We start from the raw sequence: 10,128 nt of genomic DNA, 5'->3' as shown, positions 1-10,128 counted from the left end.
AATTTCAGCTAAATGGACTAACCTGCTGCATCATTATTTCGCTTTGATTGTAGGTTGATAACTTTTATTTCCATCAAACGATGTGGCATCCTTTCATTCCTAACACATTACCCAGTCCATACAAGTATAGATATCCAGCATGAGATTTTTCCTCATTTAGATCTGATGTGTTTTCAAAGTGTTCCTTTAATTTTTTTTGAGCAGTGAAATAATTTTAAGAGTATTTTTAGCAAAAATATAATTTGACATTTCCTGGGGCTAGGGTTTGGTCATTGTCAGGTAGGCTGTACAGGGCCTTGTGCTTTCTAACAGCAACCCTGTGTGTATATACAGTATATTGTGTGACTATAGAACTCTCCAGGACTGCCATTATCTTTTAGGTCCGGTTCACACTTATGCGATGCGGGAAGGCTGCGAATCCGCAGCCTGTTCCCGCATCACACACGCACCCCCGGCAGTTCACACTGCCATATGCGATACGCTGGGGGTGTCAATGTAATCTTAACGACACCCCCAGTTTGATCGCATATCGCAGTGCGATCTTGCAGTTCGCACAGGATCGGATCGCACAAGTGTGAACCGCTGTGCGATCCAATCCTGATGCGGCTGCAAAAAAGGGTCCTGTGCGTGTTGTTTGCTGCGGGTGCGGTGCGAATTTAGCCATACAAAGTGTATGGCTAAACTCGTACCGCACAGCCGATCGCATGTAATGAAGGAGCAGTGCGCTCCGACATTACATGCGAACCCCGCACTCGCATAAGTGTGAACCGGGGCTTATACCCCTGCAGAGCAACTATGTATACTCAGGGCTGCTGATAGCCATGGACCCCATACAGACAACCTGAATGAACCATGGACCCCATACAGACAACCTGAATGAACCATGGACCCCATACAGCCAATGCTTCAGTTATGAATAAACACAGCAATTGCAGGGGTGGAGGGGCACACAGTGGGGCCTGGGCAGCAGGGGGAAATGTATGGTGCACAGATAGGGTGATCGGTGTGGTGGGGGGGGCGCAATTACTAGAACCGATCCTTTTTATGGCTCTCTCTGGAGCAGAAGAAAGCCAACAGGAGGGAGAGGAGAAGAAGCCAGCTTTTAGCTTCTGCAGAGAGAGCCATACAGGGGATTTGTTCCAGTAATTGCCCCCTCCTGTACCAATCACCCTGCATGCCCATATCGGATTCACTCTGCTGCCTGGGCCCTTCTGCTGACCAGGGCCCTGTACAGGAGGACTTGTGGTACCCCCTTATCTACGGCCCTGTGTATACTACCAGTGTGTAAACACTCTGTGTCATTGTTTGACATTGCAATGTGGTTACTTGCTGCCCTACTTGGGAGAGGTTCATTGGTGACGTGATCATTTTGCATAAAGGCTGGAGGAAGAATGTGTGACAGAGACTGCGGCTGTCACTGTGTTCTACCACATGGGATGTTAATGAAATTTACATCTAGTGGCTTGTTGTGACTTCTGTCATCAGTGTGTTACATGTAATGCTAGGGAAAGGCATTCAGATACTGTGATTTTGTCTAAGGCTCCTTTCACACTTGTGCGACTTGTCCTGCGACTTGGGACTGCAAAGTCGCAGGACAAGTCGTACCCCATGTTTTCCAATTGAGTACCGGTCATATCTGTGCAACTTCAAAGTAGTCACACTACCTTGGTCTGACTTTGATGCGACCTCCATAGACCTCAAGATTACACAGGCAATGCTTCAAGTCGTGTGACTTTCAGGTCGCACAATTGTGAAAGTGACCTTATGGATTTACATTATGACCAGCAAAGGGGATAGTTTCAAAAAAATTTAAAGAACATATTTTTTAAATGGCATTTGTAGAAAAGACCGCTTATTATGCAACTTTTTTGGCCCGTACACGCTATAAGAAAATTGGGCGAACAGTTTTGTCCGAGGAACAAAATTGAAAGATTTTGACAGTTGATTCTGACCTTCCGAACGAAAATTTCCAAAGGGACAAACTATCAAATTTTTCTTGTATGGGAACAGAACAGATTTTCGTTTTAATGTGTACCATTTTCGTGCGAAAAATATCATATGAACGGCTGTGCATGATCAGAAACAACAAAAAAGAGAATGTTTGTACATTTTTTCTATCCTCTATTCCGACTTGCTGTGAAACATTGAGGGAAACCGGCCAATTGTTCACCCGAATTTCTCATAATGTGTATGGGGCTTAACACGAATTACCTCCCACATTGCAGTGGTTTTATTCTTAAAGTGAATCTCTAGGCAAAATATTGTATGTATTTATTTATTTAGGTTTGGATAGAATGGGAGAGTTATGTCTGCTCTGTCACATTTTTATTGCGGTGTGTGTCCTCATTGTGGACATTCACCTACTGTCTTGGTTACCATTGTCACAGGGGAAAGAAATGATGGTGAATCCAAAATTTGGATTTGAAGAGGAGCTTAGGCTCGGTTCACGTATATGCGGCGCAGCACATCGCATGTGATTCGCACAGTTATCGCTCCGTATTCCTGTGCAAATCACATGTCTGTGTGGTGCGATTTGAGCCATTCATTTTGTATAGCTCAAATCTTGCCACATTTGCACCCACACAAAAAAGGTGCAGGACCCCTTTCTCTTTCGTTCATTGATGGGCACAGCTCCTGATATTCATAACCATTGGGTTATACTGCCCCCTACAGGAGTAGGACACTAGGCTAGAAAATAATTCTGGCTACACCCATGGGCAGTCCCAGGGTATATACTCCCTCTCTCTGCTATAGGCTCTCAGTTTTTTCTGCCTAGTCAGGAGTAAGGACCTATTTCCTTGCTGGGATCTTTGGTCCTGGCAACATTTTTTGATAGAAATTTTTTTTTTCCTGTTAGATCTAAATTCAACTGCTAGACTGGGCGATGGGCTGGATAATCTAGATCGAGTGGTCACCCCAGTCTGGCCAGCGGGCATGCGCAGACCTCCCACCCTTAGTCGGCTGCGACATAACTCCACTGGACGGGATCTGGGCTGCGAGTTAAACACCTCGCGAGGTCGCATATGCCCGAGTCTCGGCCCGAAATGCAGCCTTCCTCCTGGCCGACAGCCCCCCTATTTCGATAGAGAGGGGTTCTGTCTGGAGCGGTGCCCGCCTGGTTCCTGGTATGGTGAGTAGCTGTCCTCCTACTCACCCTGGAGGGTTTTGGGGTGGATGTGGGCCCCTCCTTGGGACGGTCAGACCCTGTGTCCCCTTTCTTCCGGCAGGCACCCCCCCCCCCTGCCAAGTCTCTCACCCCCTCCCTCCACGCTGGGGCTATTTGGGTGGTCTGGCCACTTTCCTGGGGTGGGGTCAGGGTGCTAACTGGAAGAGGGTTGTACCTGGTGGGGACTCCTGCCAGGGTCCCCTGTCCTGCCTGGATCTGTCTTTGAGGCCTGGTCTCCCTCCTGGGTCCCTGTAAGCCTTGTGGTGCTATGCGGGCCACCATTTCGTTGTAGCCTGTGTGTTTCTATGCATGGCGGCCATTTTTGTGTAGTCTGGTGGCCATTTTCTTGTGGTTTGCCTTTGAAAATAGTGATGGATATGACAGTGGAGCGATGTGAGCGGAGATTTTGGTGGTGGTAGCCCCCCCTCATCCTCTGGTGCTGACTCCTGTATCATTTTACTTCCTGATCCCTGTATGTGTAGTACCGATTCTCCTGGTGGCTGCAGGTGCCTATTTCTGTTGGTAGTAAGTATGGTGGGGTCCTCTACCTCTCTGCTGATGATTGCTTGGTGCTTTTGTGCCTGGCGACCTTGTGGTGGGTGTTGTCCCTTAGCAGTGTTTTTACACTTTTTGTGGGGTCCCCCTGGTGACTCATGGAGTCTTTGGAGCACATTTCCCCACCTGATCCCTTCTCTGAGGCTGCAGGGCCCTCCGGGTTCCAATCATCAATCCATGCACTGACGGCAGTCCTGGAGTCCCTTGTGTCCCGGGTAGAGGTGGCTTGTGGGCGACAGGCTAGCAAGTGCCCTTTGCCTTCCCCTGCCTCATATGTCTCATCAGACCCTGAATTTGATTCGGCCGCCACGGACGTGGGTCACCCTGCTGGGTCTGCAACCATGTGCCTGGAATCCTCTGATAGTGCGGATGATTCCTCCATGTCTGCAACCGCCCACAAAAAGGCGCTGGTGGATAAACTGATTGTATCTATGTGTGAGACCCTGAAGATGGAATACACAGCTTAATCGAGTAAGTGCCTTTTGGCACTCACAAGCCATTCAAAGCGGCAAAGGTGTTTCCTTTTCCTGCCTATTTTGACAGAATTGTTGCTAAAGAGTGGGGACAATCAAAGTGTTTCCATGGGGTCACTGAACGCTTTACTAGGTGTTACTCCTATTAAGAAGTGGACTGTGCCACTGGTGGTGGACCCTCCGGTTTCCAGATTGAACAAGGCAACCATGATTCTGGTTGAAGAGTCCCCGGCCTTTAAGGATCCTGGCTGACCGGAAGGAGGAGGCTGTGGCCCGCACTATGTACACTCTGGCTGGTTCGGCAATGAGGTCGTTATTCACCATTGCCTTAGTGTCGCAAACTCTGACCGAGTGGGCTAAGCTCCTCCACCGTGACCTGGAGGGGGAACAGCTCCCCCCTGCCTTTGCCAATGGTCCAGGGGCTGCAGTTTATCTGTGATGCCTCTTTAGATGGGGCTCCCCTGATGGCCCGCCTCTCTATTTTGGCAGTGGTCATTTGGCATGTTTTTTGGCTCAAGTGCTGGTCTGAGGATCAGACTTTAAAAAAGGCCTTGGCTGATCTTCCTTTTCAAGGAGATCGCCTGTTTGGAGCTACCCTGGATGACATCATTAAAGGTTTCACAGGGGGAAAGAGTAGATTTCTTCTGCAGGCTACTAAGGGCAAGGAACCTTGTTGTAGACGTGGACCTTCTTTCTCAGCTTATAAAAAGTTTTTTCGTCCCTCAGGGTCGACTGATAAGGGCTCAAAGCCTTTCAGGGCCTCTTCTGGAGGATCCAAACAAACCTGGTCTGGCAAGCCAAGATCGGGCTTCTCCAGACCCGGGGACTAAGCTCCTTCTGCATGAATGTGCACCCTCACCCGTGTTGGAGGTGGGGGGATGTCTTCTCTGATTTCTGGACCTGTGGACTTTCCGGGTGCAAAACAAGTGGGTCCACAAAGTAATTTGGTCCAGCTACAAGATCAAGTTTCGCTCTTGTCCCAAGCAGGTTTTTTCCTTCCAACTTACGCCTGTCCCCAGACCGCTTACAGGGCCTGTTTGGGGCGGTACAAGACCTGTTCATTCAAGGGGTGGTTGTCCCTGGTCCGACCTTGGAATGTTTTCAGGATTTTTACTCAAACCTGTTCATAGTTCCCAGGAAGGAAGGCAATCCTAGCCCTTAAGGTGCTAAACCTCTTTGTGCGGGTACAGAAGTTCAGAATGGAGTCCATTCTATCAGGGAGGATCTGCTGTCCCAAGGACCGATCTTCCATCCTGCTTTACAGTCGCTGGCTTTGACGGCTTGGCTGTTGAACGCCAGGTGCTGAAGGATAGGGTTTACCATCACTGGCCTAGGCTAATGACCAGGCAAGAAGAAATAGGTGGGCTGTATAATGTACTGGCAGAAAAAAAATGTTTTTCTATCCAAAGTTAAAACAACAAGGGCAGAGGATGTATTAGATGGCAAAATGAAAAAAATGACTGAAGAGCCACTTTAAGTGCAGTAATATGAGCACAGTTTTTATTTCTGAGGTTATAAACCTCGAACAAAAAAAACAAAAAAAAAAATCTGTAAGACAAAGGTATATTGAGCTAGTATGCATACTTGCCTTAGCATGAAGCCCTGCAGCTGCACCGCATACACATCTTCCCTGGTGTTTCTCCTGGGTTCACGGGCTACGGTGCTGTGAGTGGTCGGAGCCATGATGACGTCCCTCCCGGGCATGCATGCGGAAGCCACTGTTTATGGCAAGGGCTCTGAAGTTCCGGCAGCGTAAGCCAGACTTTCAGAGGGCATGCGTCAGTGACGTCATTGGCTGCATCCATTCTGAATATCTCCTAAACTGTGCAGGTTTAGAAGATAATCACAGTACCTACAGGTTAGTCTTATTATAGGCTTACCTGTAAGTACAAGTAAAAACTAAGACTTCCACTTGAAGACAATTGCCAACTTGCCTTTATATGTGAAAACAAAGCATGTTTCATGATATAGATCACTGCTCTCAATAGGCCTGCAAGGTGGATGGTTAGGATCCTGCTGTAGTTACCACTCCCCTCTGCTTCCTGTGCCACCAACGGTCACATCATTTCTTGTCCAGTGCTCCTGTGTGTCCCTCTGGTTCTTGGCATTACCTGGCTCATCCTACAGGGGCATTTGATTCTGCTGGTGGTACTACTGAACTTAGTCTGGTCTCTGCTTAATTTTTATTAAGTGACTGTGTAGCAGCTCATTAAAGGAAATCAAAGAAGTGCATCAGCAGTTCAAGCCCAACAGTCCATAATCAATGGTGGGGATGTGTGATGCCTTGTTCTAACCAGATAGGTAGGTATAAATCTTCTATTACAGAATTAAACTCCCTGGTGCCTCCACTCTCGACATTGTTGTTGTAATGATCTATGTAGAGCCAGGATCCTCTATGGTGCTGTACAAAGTTAACATTACAATTTGGGGGGGGGGGAGATGAGTAGTACTGAGCATACATATTATTTGAAGCATACATGCAATTGCGTAATAAAGCAAATTTTACACAGCAATAATGAACTTAGAACATGCAGAGATGATCTGAAATTTCTTTCATATGATCAAACATTCGAATAGTGAAGATGTATGATCTAAGCAACTTTACCTGTCAAATGATTGTGGGTGTCTCAGAACCTGCAAACCCCCTGGGATTTTTACACACTACAGTCCTTGGAGTGTACTGAAAATCAAAAAACATTAGTAGTGTCAGTAAAATCTAGTTCATATTTTATCCATACACAGTACAGTTAGGGTAAGGTATGTTGTGTGTTACTTTCAATCAGTCTGAGCCAATCAAATGCCCGGTGTTCTGGACATTTTATAGATAGGCAACTCCTATCCTCATATTGATTGGTGGTTCCAAATAAGAACTACTGCAGTAGGGAACAGACACAAAAAGATACACTCCACATCTTTCCAAAATAACTGTTCTGTTTTGTTTGACCCAATTGAAAGCTTTTATACACATGATTACGTACGTATCACATTGTTATTACAACTGTACTTTTAGATTTGGTTTACACTGGGGCGGCACGACTCTGTACTACTTCGGGGGTGACTTGTGCATTCCCATGCACCACGACTTCGGAGCGACTTGCATGGACTTCACATAATGGAAGTATATGCAAGTCGCTCCGAGGTAGTACAGGACCCTTTTTCTAAGTCGGAGCGACTTGTGTCGCTCCTATTAGAACGGGTCCTGTAGCAGTCAATGGACCGCGAGGGAGCACGACTTGTCAGGCTGACAAGTTGCCTGACAAGTCGCGCTAGTGTGAATCGAGTCTTATAGTAACAAGGGGCGTAACATAGGCAGGCTAATTCTAATCAGGACTCAAAAGAATGCAAACATGTAATGAAAACATTATTAGTGCCGTGTGCACAATGAGTGCAGTGTGCAATACATACAAAATAAAATACAATAATATACAGGATGTACAAATTTCCTTAAGGCTCCATTCACACCTGGGCGTTTTTGAGTGTTTTTCAGCTCCAAAAACGCTCAAAAAAACGTTCCAAAACGCCCAACAAGTAAAACCCCATTCATTTAAATGGCCCCTGTTCACATCTGAGCGTTTTGCAAAACGCCTGTAGCTGAAAAAAGTACATGAGCTTCTTTTTGGGCTGATTACCAGCGTTTTTGATAGATGTCAAAGCCTGCCTCCAAAAATGCCTGAAAAAAAACGCCTGAAAATCGAGGTAAAATCGTGGTAAAATACGCGGTAAAACGCTACGCTCAAGTGTGAATGCAGCCTTACAATCTTCCCTATTTTAAACAATATTTTGATCACTAACCAAACCTGCTATCACCTTTAACCTGGAACCTCCACACGCTTAGGTGGAGGTAATCCCGGCCAAAGAGGCAAACTCCATTGTGTAGAATATAATGGCTGAGAGCAGATTTTTCATTACATAATGACTTTTCATTGTGAAAAACAAATGATTGATGATAAATATTTACAGAGTAATCGGCTGTACACTTCTAGCTCTCCTAGCTTAACTGTGTACATGCTGACTTATCAGCATAGGTAAACACAGACAATTCTACATACAATGGAAGACTTATAGAAGACAATATGACTTCAACATGTCTGAACTACTTTTCAAATTACAATAAAGCTATATAAATATTTATATCCCTTTATAATTAAAGCATTTGAATAAATAGTACCCCAAACTGTGATTCCAAGAGGAAAGCAAATGAAACATAGAGATACTTTCATTTAGTCATTTTTGCAGTTTCTGGTGTGGATCCAGATGACTTTTCCTTCAAGTTTTGTTAACTGTACGTGAAATAGACGCTGTATTGTGTCTCCACACATTTCCTTATATACAAATGTCTCTTAATAATCCACAAGTCACCTGACTTTAGTTTTATGAGATCCATTCGAAACTTTTAGGATCTGGAACTGGGGAGAAAACACATAAATGTCAAAATCTTAAAAGATCAGCAACATTCTCCGTGAGATCTGAGTGGAGACCTTCAGCTTCTGAGACAAATATAAGCAAGTGAGCAACACACTCCCTAACCAAATCTCCTAGGGAGAGAGTCCAATATCTCCTTACAGGCTTGATAAAATATATATGAAGGCATTCAGACAATAGTTTTCTAGTTTCTTACTCTACTTTTTCCACTTCATTGTAGATGGTAAGGGGTGTAAAATAAAACCTCCAAAACTTTTTGTAAGGACTCTCTCATAAAAATAGTTTTTCTGTTACTCTCTCTGGTTTCTCGGTCTCTGTACTTAAACTACTTCTGATAACACTTTTTACTGTGGCCTTTGCAGTAGCATTTGCCACTGGCCAAACTTCTGGCCATCCAGAAAACCTATCAATATAGACAAAATGCATACTCTTAAGATCTTGACTTGGGCATCTGGATATAACTTTTTGTAATCTCTGGAAGGGATGTTCAACTTTTGGTAACACCTTTTGGTAACAGGTAAAACAAAAAAACGGTCATTAAAAGAACTGTGGTGAACCATACAAGGATGTGGATAGCCTAAAGGTAGTATGTTACCATAATCCCAAGCTGGGTTTTGAAGCAAAAACCCCCTTTCTTGGTGGGACTTTAAGGGTAACAATAAAATATCTTTGAGAAAGTGTTTATCTAAAAGTAATTACATTTATTTTGATTCAAATATATGAATTCTTGAAACATGATGTTTCAAGAATTCATATATTTGAATCGAAATAAATTTAATTACTTTTAGATAAACACTTTCTCAAAGATATTTTATTGTTACCCTTAAAGTCCCACCAAGAAAGGGGGTTTTTGCTTCACAACTGTGGTGAACCATGGCACTTTCCCACACTCATTTACTAAGATAGCCATAACTGCCTTTAACTTATGACACGGTCCATGTGTAAAGCTGGAGGGAAAAGAGTTGCTGGCAGACATAAAAGATCACCTTTTTCCAAAGTCTTGTTTCATAAGAAGTTGCCCCCTGTGGACCATTTGTTCTTCTCGTTCTGGGGTCCTTAAAGCGGAGTTCCACCCAAAAGTTGAACTTCCGCTCTTTTGCTTCCTCACCCCCTCCGGTGCCACATTTGGCACCTTTCAGGGGGGAAACGGGTACCTGTTTTTGACAGGTACCCTTCCCCACTTCCAGGATGTGGCGCTGTCCCTCAGAAGTTTGGCCCACTCCTCCTTCCCCCGCCACCGAGCCAATAGGAATGCGCAGCACGCTTCGCGCATGCGCAGTAGGGACCCGCCCATGAAGCCGCAAGACTTCACTGCCGGGTTCCCTTACCGGCAATGGCGGCGGCAGCACCCGACAGCCGATAGAAACATCGGCTGCGGTGCCGACATGCGGACTCCAGGACAGGTAAGTGTTTTTAATATATACAGTATGTGTAGCTGCTGACTTTTAATTTTTGGAGGGGGTGGAGGGAAAGGTGGAACTCTGCTTTAAAGTTTAAATATTATTCCCAGCT

The sequence above is a fragment of the Pelophylax lessonae genome, assembly GCF_965119305.1.
Source record: "Pelophylax lessonae genome assembly, chromosome: 10".
In the NCBI taxonomy this organism is placed as follows: Eukaryota; Metazoa; Chordata; class Amphibia; order Anura; family Ranidae; genus Pelophylax; species Pelophylax lessonae.
Note: the sequence above shows the minus strand (reverse complement) of the source record.